At 40.2% G+C, this 19,447-nt stretch overlaps 1 long non-coding RNA gene across 1 annotated transcript in view; it reads right to left on the bottom strand.

Annotated features, from left to right (window-relative positions):
* LOC116599148 overlaps nucleotides 1-19,447 on the bottom strand; it is an 855,651-nt gene that overhangs the window by 246,803 nt on the left and 589,401 nt on the right. Inside the window, exon 3 of the long non-coding RNA XR_004289259.1 lies at nucleotides 6,833-6,893. This is a non-coding gene — a long non-coding RNA (uncharacterized LOC116599148). The remainder of the gene's footprint in view (nucleotides 1-6,832; nucleotides 6,894-19,447) is intronic.

Genomic DNA, 19,447 nt, shown 5'->3' with positions numbered 1-19,447 from the left:
ACATAAAATATTTTGAAATAAATTTAGCAAAATATGTGTAAAACTTCTACACCGAAAACTACAAAACATTACTGAGAGAAATTAAAGTAGATCTAAATAAATACTCTCAGTTTCTTAAGAAATCAACTCATCTTGATCTATCGATGCAACATAATCCCAATCAAAATTCCAGGAAGAATTTCTTTTTTTTTTTTTTTTTTGGTGGACATTCACAATCTGATTCTAAAATTTTTGGAAATGCAAGGATCTCCATGGCAATCTTGAAAGAACCAAGTTGGAGGGCTAACATTACCTGATTTCAAGACTTACTCTAAACCTACAGTATTCAAGATAATGGGGTCTTGACATAAAGATCAATAAATAGATTGATGGAACAGAACAGATAGATGGAAGTACTTCCATTTATAGAGTCATTTTACTTTTCAACAAAGGAATCAAATTCACCCAATAGGGAAAGGACTTTTTCTTTATTGTGGTAAAATAACATTTATGAGATGTCATTTTTAACTGACATTTTGGTGGCCCTAACTACATCTATACTGTCATGCAACCCTCACCACCATCCGTCTGCACAACTCTACCCATCCTGCAAAAACTACAACTCACCCGGTACCCTTTAAACAATAACTCTTCCTTCTTCCACAGCCCCTGGCAAGTACCATCCTTTCTTCTAGCTCCATGAATTTGATTGCTTTAAGTATATAATGTGAGTGGAATCACTGTGTATGTGTGTGTGAGAGAGAGAGAGAGAAAGACAGACAGACACTGGCTTATTTCACTCTCATGCCCTCAAGGTTCACCTATATTGTAAACATGTGCCAGTATTCTCTTCCTTTTTAAGGCTGAATAATATTTCATTACACACACACACCCCACATTTGGCTTATCCATTCATCCACTGATGGCTACCTGAATTGCTTCCATATTTGAGCTATTGTGAACGAAGCTGCTATGGGCGTGGGTGTACAAATCTCCCTCTGAGATTCCGTTTTTAGCCCTTTGGAGCATGTACCAAGGAGTACAAATGCTGACTTATATGCGATTCTGGTTTTCATGCTTGAGGTGCAGTCATCCCATCTCACAGCAGCTGCCCTCTTTTGCATTCCCACCGGCAGTGCACAGTGTTCCAATTTTTCCACATTCTCACCGGCACTTGCTGAAAACATTTACTTGTTAGTAGCCAGAAAGGATTTGTTTTAGTTGTCCCCCTGGCTAAGACATACTGCAGTAGAGCAGTAAAGGCTACACGGCTGGATTATAAAGGGGAAAGTTGCATGAGGACTCCGGAGGAATCCACACGTCCACGTTCTCATCCGACCCATGAGGGAGCACATATGGCACACTCTTCCCCCAGCAACAAAAAGGCAGCAAACGTGTGCAATGTTTTTGCCCAGGGAAGCCCATTAGAGACTCCATGCTGAAAATTTTTACTGGGGGGTGGGCCCACAGACTCCAGAGAGGAACCAGTGTAAACAAAGGCACAGGGATAGCTAGGTTCCTACAGAAAAACAAGAAACCCACGGTGACCCTCCAACCCTACCTCCCACAGTACACACAATGGACTCAGATGAATCATTTAAGTCCCTCTGAGCAACGCTGTGCATGTCCACTCAGGAGCCTGAGGCTCAGAGCAGTGAAGTCACACGGCAATGCTGACAGGGGAACGGCTAAGTCACACTTGGAGGCCAGATGAGTCCACCTTCTACACCTGTGCTGTTTATCGATCTTGGAGTTCCATCTTGAGTTCCACCTAATCATCTTTTTCATCACTGAACCCCCAGGGCCCAGCAGCAGCTGGTACCCAGTAGACGCCCTGTAAACATTTGTCAAAGAGATGATCGCATGACATCTAGAACCCCCTGCTGCTTCTCGGAGCCCATCCCTTACCACAACATACAGCACATGCTCAGCAGCCAACATGCTTCCCTGGCCTCCGCCTCTGTAAGGAGCTCGATTTGCAAGCCCCATGCTTATAGACTGTAGCCAAATTACGAGAGAGAGAGAGAAAGAGAGGAAAAAAAGGCCAATAAAACTCTGCACACAGAAATAAAAGTAATTTTTACCTACAGACCTAGTGACAAATGAATTTAAAATCAAATAGATATATTTTAGTTCAGGGGCACCTGGGTGGCTCAGTCAGTAAGCATCTGCCTTCAGCCCAGGTCATGTTTCCAGGGCCTGGGATCGGGCTTGGTGTCAGGCTCCCTGTTCAGTGGGGAGTGTGCTTCTCCCTCTCCCTCTGCTGCTCCCCCTGCTTGTGCTCTCTCTCTCACACACACATAAATAAAATCTTAAAAAATAGTTTAGTTCAAAACCAACATAATTTTTCTTTGATTCCATTTAGAAACAGTTTAAAATATTCTATTAACTCTATTCCAATTAGAGGAGAGGGAGGCCCTGAAGGAGGAAGGGACTAGAAGGAAAAACAGAGAAAAAAAATGTGGACGGGAAGGTAGTGAGAAAGGAAGGCCAACGGATAAGGAGCAAGGGTGTCATTAAACAATGCACAGAACTCGGCTCAGTTTTCAGGTATGTCGATAGCGAGGAGTGTGTCCTGGTGAGTTCTACCTCTCTTGTGGGTTGTGATCCCCGATGCTCCTGGGGATGATCCGAGTTCCCAGGAATAGGATTGTTCTGCCTTTAAAAATGCAGCCACAGGCTCGAGAAAAGCCTTTGCCTATTTGTGTAGTGGAGCAACTGACATCTCTCAAAATAACATTGCCAAGCACTATAGGAAACCCCAAAGGAAAATAACAAAGGAACTGAGGGCACCAGAGCCCCTGCGATGTTCATACAACACAGATTTTCTGAGTCTGCAAGATCTCAGCGTGGGCCCCCCAAGGAGCGGTGCAGACCCAGGGGCTCCCACCTGACTTCTCGCCATCTCGGGGCCAGGTCTGCCTCTGTATTGCCACCACCACCTTATTTCTTGCCACCTAGACCGCCTGTAAGAGTTCTTGTCACCTTCCCAACTGATGCCTCCAAAACCCTTTTTGTAGTTTCCCTGCGGAACTTAAAGCCCATCTCCTTTTCTCTTCCTGTCGTGAGGAAAATGACACTTTCAGGGTCCTCAGCCGCCTGGGTTGATGGACAGAAGGACAGGAGAGGCAGCTGTTCAGCTGGAAGCATTTTATGATTTGATTGGGGCTCCTTATCGATATGTAGAATTTGTCCCTCAAACCTGTATCTTCTGAGAGCTAAACGGAGTCCTCCTAACAATTACACAGGGACAACCGGCATACATGGATTATTCTGGGCTGGATATGTGGTCTCCTTCAGTAGAGACTCACAGAAAATAAATACTCTAATCCCAAAATGTTGTCTTAACAGTTTGTAAGGAAAATTATCCCACAAACAGTAACAAGTTTACTTGTTGGAAGGGAAAGAGGAGGCAGGATGAGAACAGAAGAGGAAACACTGTAGGTTTCATCTTTACTGGTGCTAGAGTGATTGCTCATAGCTTAAGTCTCTTTTGTTTATACAGGAGATACTTGTCCTTTGAAATGTTAATTGCTCTGTTTCCTTAATTCTAAGAAGAATATTGGCTGAAATCCGAATGTGTATTACAAGGGATGCCAGAAAGAACTCTCTAGCTCCTCAGAAGAGGAATAATTTGTGACACAGTTATCATTGCCTTTATGTGTATGAACTTGGCAGTGCGTAGAAGGTAAGATCTACTCAAATGGATGTCTTGGATGAGATATTTGCACTAGTAGCACTATATTTGGAATTTTACACCGAATTTAGATATCTACTAATTGCTCAAAATGTCCCCAGAGAGGTTGTACTACAGTGTCACGGGATAGTGAAAAGTTAGGACAGGCAGACAATGATCTGCACATCCCAAGCAGTGCAATTAAAGGCGGTGGATATCACCAAGTACCTCCTAGCAAGTCGCAGAATTTTCGCATCTAACAGAGGTGCATGCTAACAAGTCATGCTTCAAGAAGATCTGCCACTTAGGTGTCTGTGGTCTATCTAGCAGAAGCTAAGGCTGACTTTTAAAATGAAATCTCGAGAGATCATTAGATCAATTAAGCAAAAAAGAAAACTATGTCCTTCACCACATCGCTAATGTAGAATCCAACTGCGGTCTCCTTCCATTTGCTTTGGAATCATGCCATCCTTTGCAAAGGTGTTAAAAAGGATGAAAACTCAACTCATCCCACGATGTAATGCGTAACTGCTGACGGCCAAAAGATTCCAAAGAATCCCAAGGGTTAAGACGATTTAGACTCCAGGTTTGACAGTGACACTTCAAATAAGCAGTGTGTATATGAGTAAGTAAATTAATGTTGTTCATTAGGTTTTTTAAGTGTATTTGAACATAAATAAATGTACACTAAAGAGGTAGTGTACCAGTAACTATACCCATAACTGCCCCCAAACACTGTCATTGAATCATAATTGAGAATGTCTTAAAGTTAAGGAAATACACTTTTCACTTCCACAGCTACCTTAATCCCGGCCAGTAGAGGTTCTGCCATCAAATGGTTAACTCAGGTTGCCCACCCTGGTGGGAATCATTCAAGACAACAAGAGTAGTAATTAGAACCATATCATTTCCAGAACCAAGAAAAATCTTGGTTTAGAGAACCAAGGACCAGGTTTAGCTCTGAGATGAAAGATTTGTATTCCTGATATTGGTATACATCTATCTTAAGGAGAGATACCAGTGGCTGAAGAGGTCTGAACTAAGAAAAGTATATCTGATAGCAACACCACTGCAGAATAGGATACAATAACTTAATTTTGACAGCATTCATGTCATATTGATATAACAGTTTTAAACATTAGCCCAGTGTGAATTATTGAGTGGCTATTGGAATATTTAACAGTAAAGGTAAATGCCAGAAGAGAATATATTTATTTGTCTTTAATCTTAAGTAAAGCTTAGCCTCAAAGTGAAGCAAAGCATTTCATGACTCTGCTACTTGGATTATTTTTTTTGATTTTAAAAATCTTAATTGGAAAATTTAGAACCCACCAGACCACTCAAAAACTTTAGGAAAATGGCTAAAACACATTATCTAAAGGGGTAATCATTCTTGTGGTACTAACACTACTATTCTTCCAATCTGTAGAATATCTACAGAAACATTTTTGTTGAGATTGCAAGCAAGTCATTCTATCCAACATGCCATGAAGGTAAAAACTGATTTCGAATGAAGTTAACATACTATTTCCTGTTATATGAATAGTTGTACTGAAACATTTGATACTCTGTCCTATATTAATGTTAGCAAATTAAATTAAACACTATTGTAGAGATACAAATAATTTCTACAGGTGTGCTGACAGACACACCAGAAATGTTCCTTGCTACTTATTTCAGATGGCATTTTGGGATTTTAAGACAGGGGTAATATGTTTTTCAAATGCAACTGAAATTCTGATTTTGCTTTTTATGATGTTAACAAAAAATGGAAAGATTTGAGTATACCAATATTTTCAACAACGTGTCAACAATCCAGAAGTGATTACGTTGTACTTGAAGGGAAAAATGAAATGGAATTGGCCTAGAATCAAAAGTAAAAATATGAAGGCTTTTGTGAGCTGTGGTGATGGGCATGTGGGAAGGGGTGGAGGAATATGGAAACAGGTGGATGGAAGGCATTGTACTAACCTTATATTCTGTACCCCAAATCAAAGCACATGGCCCCAGACTCCAGGTATGTCAATGAAAGAAAGGATAAAATAATGGCTGCCCCAGAAAATTCAAAAATGATTGTTCCAGGAGTGTATAAAGAGGTACTGAAACACTGACAAAGGTGCTAATCGAGGGAAGAGAACTACAAAAAGAAACCCATTATTAGAAACTGAATTATATTTTTTGAACCTATTTCTGTTTTCTCCAAATTATTACTAGTCATACAGCCAAATGTGTGGGTATAAAAAAAATGTGTTACATTAACTGCCTTCTGAGTACATTCATTCTTCTCAATCTGCATTTCCACATCAAGAAATATTTTACACTAAAAGCAAGGAACAACTTAGTCTCCGGAATGAACTCTTTTCTTTATAGGACTAAAAGACAAGCTTCATATCATCCACCTCTAGGTACTGTGCCTCCCAATAAACAAACTTCAATCAACCTTCTGCAAACAACAACAACAAAACAGAACAAAAAAGCCAGAACCACATCCCAGTCAATCATTCAAAAACTACAAAACACGCTCTGAAAAAGAGACCACAACAGGTATCATGTCTGGAAATATATTCCCTTCTTCCATGAGAATGCAACTTATAGAAATGTCTGAAATCTTTTCAGGAAGTCTTGAAATATCTCATTTTAATGTCTACTCTTTGAGTTTTTTCTAATCTGGGGCAAACTATCTCATCATCAACATTTCAACAATATTCAACAATATTTCAAACAAAAGCAGGTATGGACGCAAAGTTTCGTTATTGAGCATTAGGCTTACTTCCAATGTGAATAAATGATCACATTTTGAAAAAGACAAAAAAGGAGTACTTATTAATTTTTCAGATATAGTCATCACTTTATAGAAGGATTCCTTTGAATATAAAAATAATCTCCAGAGGATTTAATTTGATATATGCATCACAAACATTTGCACTATACACAACTGATCAGCAATTCAACGCTGGCCTAAAGGGAGTTTACCTCTAAAGGGGTATAGAATACCTACACACCCAGTGGTGTACCTCACTACAAGCATGGGCAGAACTCGGAAGGCTTCAGCAGAAGGTCTGAGAATCATGAATACAAAACGGCCCCAGAATAAAAGTACTATTCAAGTCAAGCTTTACCATAATTTGGCTCATGACCAAAGATGATAAACAGAAGATAAAGAACCATGTAACTCACCAGCATAACCGGTTCTTCAGGGAGAAGGACTGTGAAAATCCAAGCTCTCTCAGTGACAGATCTGTAAAGACAAAGAGGAAACAAGTATTGTCACTCTTGTGGAAGTGGAGACATTTATGAACGGAGGACCATATTCTGATAGAAGTAGATTGCAAGGCAGGCTCAGGTGTGTGGTGAGAAGAAAAAAGAGAACGTATAGTAGAAGTACCTTGCTTCTGCTTCTTCAGCTACAACCCCTATGTCTATGGTACCACTGTCCCTTCTGGCCCACATATTGAGGACACTTCCGGCCTCTGGCCAGAAGTAACTAGCAAAGTTTTAAGGAAAACCCTCTAATGTACCATTAGATGCATTTTTGCTGGTCTTTCTAAAATACACATCTTGTCGAGTTATTTCTCTGCTTAAAATAGCTTCCCACTTTCAGGGTCAAGGCAAAACTCCTTATCAGGATTTACAGGGTTCTTCAAGTGCAGAGTTCAGGCTCTGTGCCTTCTCAGCTTGCTGTCTCCTGCCTGGCCTTCCTAACTCATTTGCATCCCTGGAAAGTCACTCACTTGCCCTCATCCATAGGGGTCCCCTCTGGCTGGAAAGACATGCCTTCCCAGTTGCCGTAAGACTTCTTACCAGTCTGACCCCATTCGTGTTCAGGACTCATTCAGTCATCATCTTCTCTGAAAAGCCCCTGCTGACCACCACGCCTGACTCAGGCATATGTGCACCGCATTCTAACAGCACTGTATTTCTAATTCTACCTGAGCATTAACAGTTTGGGTTGTGAAATTTTACCAAAGTATCTGGTCTTTAGAGTCTTGTATTGTATTATATATCTTATTTTTTTGCTATACTATCAGTACCTAGTAGACTTGCTGACACATAATAAATGCTTAGTAAGTGTCTGATGAATAGTTCTATAGACTGAATGATTTAGAATATGCTAGAACAAGTCATACTAGAGTACAATAGACTAATTTATTCAATCAAGCATTTATATACCAGGCTTGAGCTAAATTCATTGTAAATATTTGTTTTCCTTTCTTCTTGCCTAGATTTTGTCTTCAGAGGGTGCAAGTGACTTGTCTTAATTTTCTAAATCTATTCTGTTCTCAAGACCATTTATTATTCAGCCTTGTAACTAGGGTTCCTGGTGTCTAATTATCAAAAACTGGTGTTTGCCTGATGAGACCTGTCTAGGTGGACTTTCTTGACCTAGTCTCTTAACTCATGTGACTACAGGAGTCTGCCCAAACTCTTACTGGTTTTGAATGCGGCTTTCAGCTCTTTTTGTCACAATAAGAGCTTTGAAGCTATAAAAGGCCAATAAGCTCTTTGGTTTAGTTAAGCCATTTGGTTTGGTTTAAGAGGCTGGCAAACTACAGCCCACAAGCTAAATCTGGCCTTGTTTTGATAAAGCTCTATTCGCACACAGCCATAGCCATTTTGTTTATGCAGTGTCAACAGCAGAGTTGAGTGGTTAGAACAGAGATTGTATGACCAGAAAAGCCTGAAATATTTACTATCTGGCCATTTATATTAAAAGTTTATCAATTCCTGATTTAGATCATCTTCTTGTCTAGGGATGGCACTTCCCTTTATGACATTCCTGACAGGTGGTTTTTCAGTCTCTTCACTGAAGAATTTTTAACTCTTGAAAAAGCTCATTAAATTATTTGCTGGAAGATCAAACACAGAAAGCTCTCTCTTGTGTTAAATTAGATCTGTATGCTACTAAGGCATGGAACATGACAAGAAGGAAAATCCACAGTGTTAATCTCCTTTGGTCACTTGTATATTTGAATTATAGACTTTTTTTTCCTACTTATTACTTTTCCAGATTTTTTTTTTTTACATCTTCAATGAATGTGCACTGCTTCTATAAGTTAAAAATGATAAACACTTTTACCTATCTGTGCTATCTGTCTACTCATTTGAGTTCAGTATGGAGGTGACAGAAACTTTCCCATGAATATCTCTGTAAAGGGAGATCCTCAATTAAATACAAGGGTGAAAAGAAAATGTGGTAGCCCAAATACAAACATTAGGGGAAGCAGATAACTTCTGAAATTGTTGGTGCCCTTATTGGTCTAGAATAGGAAAGTATTGAGGTTTAAAAGGACATTGAGAATTACCCTATGAAAATAAAGTCATGTAATACTCTTCTCACTGGACTTTCTACCTTAATCTAGTTTTCCCAATCTTGAGACCACCAAGCCTCCAGACTGGAAGGGAATTTACAGGTCTTTGAGCTTCCTGGTTCAGGCCTTCAAATTTTTCCACATTCCCATCTCTGCAGAATCATACTGCACATGTCCAAAGCCAGATCATTTACGTTCTTCAGAGGCAGCATATCTCACTCTTAGATTATACAAAATTCTTTATCTCTCACGTTGAGATTGATCTTCTGGAACCTTCTCTTCACTGATCCTCATTCTCTCCCACGTGATTGTACAAACCATTCTACTCTCTCTTCTTCACAGCAGCTCTACAGAAGTTTAAATCGCCCAGTTTCCTCCTCTTTCAAGAGAATATCCCCAGTTTTTCTCATGTGACACTATTCCTGGTTCCCTCACTGGCCTTTGTGGCTTCTCTGAATATATACTCCAGTTAGTTCCCGTTTCAGGTGCGGTTTGCCCCGAGTCAGAGAGACACTATCACCTTCCCACTTTGATCTAATTCACTTTACTGTATTATCTATGGGGAAGACCACAAATTGATGTGATTGTTTTTATACTGGATATGTAGTTTTTTAGTCTGTTTCTCCTATTATAAACAGTGGCACCTTAAGATTACCTCCCACCACCCCCGTGTCTTTCTTATACTTAGTATTATTGTTAAAGATTTGCTTCCTGGAAATTATTTCTTGTCAATAAATACTTTCTGATTGGAAAAAACCTAAGATCATATGGTACAAGCAAATGTTAAACATCATTGAACTCAATCTCCGCTTTTGAAACAAATGCACTTGACTGAGAACAAATAGCAACTTAAGAGGTGAACTCGTGCACCAAACTTCAAACTCAAGAATGCTTTTATTACCTCCCTCTTCCAGTCCCACTCCCTCCCAAAACCACTCTCTCTATCCATTTAACAAGGCACGTGAAGTCCAGGTGAGTAGAGTGTATACCTTACAAACAGATCCGGTGATTTAAAAATAATAAAAAATAAAACAAATCAAGAAATTACACAAAACAAAATCCACTCAAGAGGATATATTTTGAAAGTATTTCATTCTCAATAATCTAGATTGCTATAGAAAACGATCAGAAGGATATGAATGTTTAGAATATGAAGGTTTCTATGTAGAGAATATTGTTGAATTATTTATAGCTCATGGAATTGCTCATCTTTTTCAAGCTTTCCTATATGAGAAAGTTTCTTCCATTACAAACAGGTATATATAAACACAGCTTCTTGGATTGTATACAGGATGTACCTCAAAAGCTTAAAAAGACCTCCAAGCACTAGTGCCACTTTTAAAAAATTCTAGATACTGAAAATGCTGATCCAGTGCTCACCTGGAGCAAGACAATTTCTATGTGCCAGTCAGACAGAGAATATACTCCAGTGCTATCTCTGATAATGTTAACTTTTCCTCATCTTTTCTTTTAAAGATTTTATTTATTTATTTGAGACAGAGAGAGAGAGAGAGAGAGAGAGAATACAAGCAGGGGGAGCAGCAGAGGCAGAGGGAGAAGCAGGCTCTCCGCTGACCAGGGAACCCAATGCAGGGTTCAATCCCAGGAGCCCAGGATCATGACAGACACATAACTGACTGAGAGCCACCCAGGCGCCTCTCCTCATCTTTTTTCTTCATTTTTTACTCTCACTTTTTACCAGGGAGGGAGTATAATGAACAACACTTTTCCCTGGAGTTTTATGCATCCTTTAATTAGTAGATCTCCTATTTCCACTGACTGCCAGGCATCACGTTGGACGTGAAGAACACAGCTATAAACAGACAGATGTGGTCCCTGCCCTCATGATTTTCACCATGCCAAGTCCCCTTCATAGTTGTTGCAAATAATCATTACGATCTTTAAATCTCTGATTCTGGCTTTACTCTCCTCATTGTCAGAAGACTGCTGAGAAAACTGATCTGAGGCAAAACTAGAAGAATTATTTCAGAATCTTGTCAGTTTATAATTATCTCTATGTAAGCCCCTTACCTCCTTCCACAGAGTAGAGCAGCTACTTTGAATAAAGATACTACCTTCCTGGCCACAGTTGCTTGAACCAAGCAAGGCTTGGTCCTCAGAGTTCTTTCCCTAACAGTTTGGAAGTTTGATCAAGAAAATCAGGTGTTTTTTTTTTCTTTCTTTCTTTCTTTTTTTTTTTTTTTCAGGTGGGTGAATCACAATATGTACATTTGGGATCTGAAAATGGACACTGGGGAGATTTTTTCTTATGGCCCAAAGACCAAAGAAAGCCAGTCTTCAGAGGAAAAAGAATAAAGTGGCCATTGAGAGAGGGACAGAAATGAGAGACGGAGAGAGTCCAGATATCATTCTCAGTTTCATTTGTATTCTTGACCTTGTTTTTTAGGAGACAACATTTTTCTCTTGTAATAAATCCCACCTCTTTGCTTAAGCTACTTCAGGCTGGCTTCTATAACTTAAAATCAAGTGGCCTAACTAATATGTTGGGGGTGGGATGGCGGGGAAGGTGCCACTTCAACAAATCCAAGTATAATGGTCTCATAGTGAGGGTAACTGCAGTTACTCTAGGAAATACTGGTAGGCAGTAGTTATAAGATAAAAGGGAGTTATATGCCAAACTTGATGTAAGCTAAAAGGAAACATGAAAATGAGAGGTAATAAAAATTCAGGGCTGCCAGAATTTCAGAGTTAGTGCAAAGAGTCTACTTAATCAGACAGAAAGAGCCTTGGAAATGTAAATTAAGGAAAAAAAATGGAGATGAATTTTAGTTATCATCTTTCAAGATAAAGCATTAAATACTACTCTTGCATTTAAAGTAATGAGATGGATTGTTTTAACATGAAGACCCAAATTTAAACATGGAAATCCTCCCTAACTCATTAAAATGGTGACCTAAAAAGGTGGGATGGTTTTTCCCACCTTTGTGTAAATCAATTCTAGAATGCTTGTTGTTCAGATCACATGGTACACAGCTAAAGAGAATGCTAGGGAGATCCTAGCGGGCTCCACAATTACCAGCTATGCGACATCAGGAAGTCACCGAACCTTATATAGCCTTTAAGTTTTCATCAGCAAAATAAGGTGGTAAACATGCAACTTGAAAGATTTCAGTGAGAATAAATGAGATACTATAAGTACCCTAGGGCCTAGTACAAAATCTGTCACTTAATATATGTTGGTTCTCTCTCTTTTTGGCTTTTGATGATATATTTATATTTTTGGTCAAGCCAAAAAGCATTTGGAAGACAGATTAGTAAATACTGATAAGGTGAGAAATGGTGTTCAAAGGAAAGATTTTATAACAAATATATATTTATATATATAACATATATATATGTTTGCTGGATCCAGTGCAAAACAGATAATGAGACATATTAATTCTCTCATATTACCTTTACAAACATAAACTTGGATTTTCTTTCTTTCTTTCTTTCTTTTTTTTTTTTTTAAAGACTTTATTTATTTATTTGACAGAGATCACAAGTAGGCAGAGAGGCAGGCAGAGAGAGAGAAGAGGAAGCAGGCTCCCCGCTGAGCAGAGAGCCCGATGTGGGCCTCGATCCCAGGACCCTGGGATCATGACCTGCCCCGAAGGCAGAGGCTTTAACCCACTGAGCCACCCAGGCACCCCTCTTTCTTTCTTTCTTTCTTTCTTCCTTTCTTTCTTTCTTTCTTTCTTTGACAGGGGGAGATCACAAATAGGCAGAGAGGCAGAGCAGAGAGAGAGGAGGAAGCAGGCTTCCTGCTGAGCAGAGAGCCCGATCCCAGGACCTTGGGATCAAGACCTGAGCTGAAGGCAGAGGCTTAACCCACTGAGCCACCCAGGTGCCCCAAACTTTGATTTTCTTAATCACAATCAACATTCCAAATGAGAACACAACATTCAACAGAACATAACGATGTCACAGAAACTGAGGCCAATTGTTATTCCAATGTCACATGTCCTGAAATGGGGAAACATGAATAAACAAACAAGTCCTTCCCTCGCATATATTATTGTGATTGGCTACTTTTCTAAACGTCTAGAAGGACTATAAGCTTTGTAAGGTAAGCTGATCTGTTTCTGCCTGCTTAAATTCCCAATTTGAGCATATTACCTGATACACAACAGCTATGTGGAAAGGAAGGAAAAATAAAAGAAGGAGAGAAGGAAAGAAGGGAAGGGAAGGGAGAAAAGAAGGAAGGAAGGAGAGAAGGAAGAAAAGAAGGAGTTTAGGTCAAATCATCTTTAAAGTTTTTCTATCACGAACACTCTAAGATTCTTTAAGTCCATTTCTAGATGATGTATAGCGGCGGAGGACCCCTTAGGCTTCCACCCTGATGCATCTACTGGGACAATGATACAGAGAGCCTAGTGCTTTTTATAACCCATTAGGCAAGAAACAGAACAATTTCCTCGGGAAGCTAAATTCACCTAGATGCCCTAGTTGTGAGCTGAAGTAGAAAGAATAAGGAATCAACTTCAGAGGTCCAGTTCTACTGACTGAAGTGTATAAATATCATCCCAAGGTGGGTATCCACACCCAGAGGGAAAAGCCCATGGGCAGCAAACTGCTCACTGCTCAGGAAAAAGGCATCTACTACTACTACTACTACTATTACTACTACTACTACTACTACTACTACTACTACTACTACTACATCCATCTACTACTCTTGTGCCTAAAATGTGGGTACCCACACTTGGTTCTTAAGCAGATCTAATTTGGGGGTGAATAAGAGAAAAAGAGCAGCAGGATAAGTACTAGAATTCTAGCAACTTTCCTGCTGGGTCTCTGGGAGACAGTACAATTCATTTAATTACAGACATTCAGTTATTTACTTGGTGTTTACCAATCGGGAAGGCCAACTTCTAGGAGAGTACCACATGGTGGGGAACCACCAACCAAGTATTAGAATTTAGGGAGAATTATAATTGGAGTTAAATGCCAGGAGGTAACATTTCATATGAGAGAATGGATGAGTAGGAGTTGGCCAGCTGAAGAAAGGAAATTCCAAAGATGGACAACATATGCAAATATTTGGCAATTAGAGGGAATGCTGCGTATTTGGGGGAGTTCAGTGAGGCTGTGGCATGGACAAAGAGGGGCTTTGTGAACCATGCTCAGGGGTGTGTGCTTTTGCCCCAGAGCAGCAGAAACCATTGAAGGAAGCTGGGAGAGCAGATAGAGGATTGCTCAAGCAGTTCAAGTGAGAGATGACAGTGATCTACTCTAGAGTTGTGGCTGTGAGCACAGAGAAAAATGGACAAAGAGATAATTGGGTGGTAAGAATTTTAAGTCTATCTCTGTTTTACAGATGGCTGAGGTCATATTTTCTCTGTGGTTTGGATCCCTCATTATAGGACTGGGTATAGATCCAGTGCTTAACAGAAGAGTCATAATCATTACATTGGTGCTAACCTATTGTCATCACTTTTGAATGTTGGTCAGGGTCTGGCCTTTAGCTATGGTGTGATATTATCCAGATACCACATGGAGCCTGGGGGATATTTTTTTTTTTTTAACTTTTTAGCTTGTCAACACCCAAGGTCAGGGACTCCATCTGCTTCCTTTCCATGAAGCTATGAAACCACAGCACAACTAATGCAGTACGATAGAGCAAAGAGTGACCCCAATTTTCCTGTTGGTTTGAAAGCCCTGCCGTCAGCTCTTCTCGGGGCTCTCAGGGATCAAGCTGTAACAGGATGGGGGAACCTCTGCCCTTTGGCACCACCTCTGCCCCATCCATGCCACAGTTAAATGTGCAATTTTAAGAGATGCAGAATTGAGTTCAGAAAGCGGCTGATGTGGCTGTGCGTGTTTGATCTTGTGACTTGGGAGTCTGTGGGTGGTAGATGTTTATAGCCTAGTCTATGTGACCTTGCGGCCCCACGGATATGGATTCCTGTCTTTGCCCAGTTCCTTAAGGTATGAGTATATACCTCATTTATTTGTTTTACTCATTGACTATCTATTACCCCTTACTCTCAAGAGAGTGTAAGTTGTATATGAGGTGGCATTTTTGTCTGTTTCATTACTATGTCACAAATGCTTAGAACAGAATCTGGCACAGAGTTGGTGCTCAATGAATATTTGTTGACTAATCAAAGTATGCAAATGAGTTTGAGAAATTATCTGAGATCAGGCTTTGGATTTACTTACACTTCAAATGGGATTAATCACATATGTTTTATAGTCCTTTTGGGACTCTTATGAAGCTAAAACGTAGAATGGGAGACCCCAAGATGGATGCTCAGCAACCATCTTTTTGTCTTTTAGCTAGTGTAGTGTATTACGTGTTTCAGTCTAGCCCTCCATCCACCCACCCTCTCACCCCCCACCCAACCACCTATCCACCTATCCATCCATCACCCAAAACTTGAGTTTTGCACCTACCACATGACTTGTAGGGCATCTACCACTATTCCATACCAAGGATTGTGTTTAGACACTACATTAACCATCTCTGATATTTACCTCAATACTTCAGTGTGATTATCTATACTTTCTTTTTGTAAATGAGGGAGCTGAGACTCAGCAAATTTATACAGATAGAAAGTGGCTGAGCAGGGATTCACATTCCAAGACTGTCTCCTTGGCTGTTGACTCCTGGCTCTTCCATTTCCTCTGGAGAGTTTTCTTATCTGTGAAATAAGCCCTAGAGTGCCTCCTTCACAGGTTACTCTGCGTGTGCCTGGCATATACACAGTATATTATGAGAAACACCTCATGAGGGCTGCTTTTATTCCCATAGGGCTCCCTGCATGGTGATCCTCATGATGATTCACACTCAGTGGCCCCATTCCACCTTTTTTTTTAAACCTCATATCATTTATTTTTTAGGGACACTTCAGTAGGAAAACCACAAATGTCGTCATCCACGCCTGCTGATGGCTGGTGTACAGTGACATGCAGGTGCCCGTCTCTGAGCTTCAGAGAGCCTTCCTGGCTCTGTTCAGTCTCCCCCTCCTGGGGTGAACTCTCATTCTTGAATTCAGACACACCTGTCTCTGTAAAAGCTCTAGTGTTTCTTCAGGGCCTCTCATCCGTCCCTTCTTACTTAATTCCCTAAAAAAGCCCTCTTTTTTTTTTTAATTAATTTTTTATTTTTTATAAACATATATTTTTATCCCCAGGGGTACAGGTCTAGCTAAAAAAAGCCCTCTTTTGATGAGTCTCTTTAGTAAACAAAATAAAATTTGATAGGAATAGGAAAAGTATTTTCCTATGTATTGTTTTATGGAAACAATATTAAATACTGAAAAGAGTACAAATATTTCATTTCCTCCATTAAAGGTGGCGTTTGGGGGTAGCTTTCTGATGATATTGGGCATCTTGTTGGGTCATTTAGAGAGGCCTATGGATATAGAGGAAAGACAAACACAGGCTCCAGTCCAACCCCAGATCCTATTTTTAAATCAGCGTACTGTATGACTATGTCCTCTCTGCACAGTAATGACACCTTGGCAGCTTTCTTTTTGTTTGCTTCTGCCTTTTTACCACAAGAAGACAGCTATGTGAGCATCATAGTGGCTAGTTTCATACCCCTGTTACAGAGAAGTAGGGCTGAGAAATAACAGTTACTAGATGCCTACAAGGAGCCAGGCAAAGACAAAGATGCTTTACATGTGTTCCACATTACTCATTTTTCACAAGTGTGCAAGGCACAAATTCCCATTTTGTAGATGAAAAACACAATGCTTGGAGACATAATGTAACTTGTCCATGTCAAACCGTACTGGAGGTAGAAGCTGGACCCCAATCCCTCAGACTCCAAAGTTGCCATCCTTCCCATGCCCACCCCCACACTTAACCATGGCCAGCCCATTTTTACTTCTCTGCCTTGTCCATTTGTGTGTATGACTTTTAGCCTCCTTTGATAGTGAAAATAATGTCTTCTCTTTTTTCCCCTCTTATCCTCTAGGACCTCATAAAATATGAATGTTTAGTGCATGCTTCTTTTACAATATATGTGAACATGCTTTGTCTTAATTGTTAACTGTTAACTCCATGCACCAGACATGGGAATCAGACTTATTCATCTTACATCTTTTTTGCTGGCTTTTTTTGTGGCCATCCACACTCAGAACTGTCTTACAGATTTTGCCCTTGAAAAATGGAACTTTTTATTCTTTTAGTTATGAGAGTACAATAAAAATCCCCAAACTAATAATGCTTTGATTTTTTTTCTTACTTGCCTTTTTTGAACTTCTATTACTTATATAAAAATGGCAAACTGCCTTTTTTATTGCTTCAAATTACTTTTGTTAAAATACTTTTGTGCTGCCAAGTTTCAACCTGAAGCCAATGTTCACATCCAAGTCACAAATAAGAATGAGGAATATGCTTGAGTCCTTTCTCCTGCTCTCTTTTTTAGCAGCTCAATCCAAACTTTCCTCTATGTTAAAACTATACCTCTGTTACCATTTAAAGACACGAAAGAGAAGTATTTCTTTCCAATAATTACATCTGGAAAGAGTTTGACCCTACCTCTACTTTGATGGATTTCAGTGAAAGCCAAAGAGAAAAATAAAGACAGGCAAAACTGCTATGCTTATAAAGAACAAGAGGTCTGTTGACAAGCACAGCCCTGGCAAGATCATTGACACTGGTCACAGGATAATGCTTTCATTATCTCCCTCCTGGAGATGGAAATAATCTTCCATAAGCAGAAATATGGATTGCAGACAAAATGGCGACCTCAAGGGGATAAGCTATCACAACAATGATGGAGTTTTTTGATGTCAGCAACACACACAGAAGTCCTTATCTCATTATGGATTATTCCTTTTTTTTTTTTTTAAGATTTTATTTATTTGACAGAGAGATCACAAGTAGGCAGAGAGGCAGGCAGTGGGGGAAGGAAGCAGGCTCCCCACTGAGCAGAGATCCTGATACAGGGCTCGATCCCAGGACCCTGAGATCATGACCTGAGCCGAAAGCAGAGGCTTAACCCACTGAGCCACCCAGGCACCCCTGGATTATTTCTTTAATCCTATGTTGGGAAGGTATACGTATGAAGAGAACCAAGTTTTTGGAGACTCCTACCTCTTCCAACTTTAGAAGGCAAGAAAGAAACAATGATGGACCAAAAGAAAGAAAATGGAACACCTAGTCTTGCCTCTGTTCTGGGTTGCATATTGAAAGGACATTAGATGTCCTTACTATCCCCTTCCCTATAAGTTCTTACCAAGATTTTCAGGACAGTATGTGAGATAAGGCCTGGCCTAGAACCTCAGCAGGGAGAAGGCAGGAGGGTATAGTTCCTTTAGGCATATATAAGAATCAGTTAGGGTTGTAGAAGGTGGCTTGGAAGGGATGGATCCTGGCCATCTCTTCTTTGGAGAGTAAAACTAATGACTTGATTTTATTGGCCCTTACTTTCTTTATCTATAACAAAAACACAGGTGTTGCCATTGCAGGGTAAATAAATTGGGACAATGTGAAATTGTTTCGATAAGGCAATACTCACCTGGAGTCGAATTGCTAGGATTTGAATCCTAGCTCCCTCATTCACTAGTGTGCCTATGGACAAGTTACTTAATCCCTGTATCTTGGTTTCCCTATGTGCTACCTTGTTTTGGAACTGTGAGAAATGACATGAGTTAGTAAACATAAGGCACTTGGAAGTCTGTTTTGCCTACAGGAAATATGCAGCAATGTTAGCTATATCGTTGTGTAAGTCCAGGCTGGTTAAACAGCATATCCTAAGCATCCTAGGCTAGTAGTTCCAGTGACTCAGGGATATTTAAAACTTACATGGGATAAGAGAGAATTTAAATTTTCTATGCTTAGTAGAAACATGATTCCTGAATTTTTTTATTCTGTCAACATTTATATGAGCATCAAGTAGGCCAGACTCTGAGTTAGATACTAAAGATACAGAGGCATATTAGACACAGCCTCTGCTCACAAAGAATTCTCCATCTAAAGGGAGAAGCAGATGGACAAACTGGAATAATGATTGAGGGTATTCCTGACTGTAGGAACACACAGGAGAAAGCATCTAACTCAACCGGCTCAGGGTCCAGAAAGGTTTCAGAGATGACCTAACGCTTGAGTAGTGACCTGAAGGAATTTCTGGGGAGACAGTATTCCAGGAAAGGGGAATAGTCCATATGATGGGCTAGAAGTGAGGAAAAGCATGTTATGTGGGTGGGTGAGTTGGGGGGAGAGCAAAGGGGAAGAGGAGGATAAGGGGGAAAAGAGAGGGGAGGGGAAGGAAAAGAGATTTCTGTGGTTGTCCCAGTTGCTAATGCCATGGTACTTAACCTCCAACTCCATCCCAGAGAGTTCTGGTCTCTTTGAGCATCCCAGACTCCCCTGACCATTGGGAAGGCAGAATTGGGTGGTGAAAATGGTGGTGGTCCATTTATTCTGCTTCCTTTGACTTCCCTAACACGTAACTCTGTACCCTCGTTTTTCATCTCCGCCCATCCTACTCTATGCTACCCACACGGAGCTTCATCCTGTCTCTGGG

This window comes from Mustela erminea, chromosome 9, assembly GCF_009829155.1.
Source record: "Mustela erminea isolate mMusErm1 chromosome 9, mMusErm1.Pri, whole genome shotgun sequence".
NCBI lineage: Eukaryota > Metazoa > Chordata > Mammalia > Carnivora > Mustelidae > Mustela > Mustela erminea.
The sequence above is the reverse complement of the archived record's forward strand: the minus strand, read 5'-3'. Positions and strand labels throughout refer to the sequence as shown.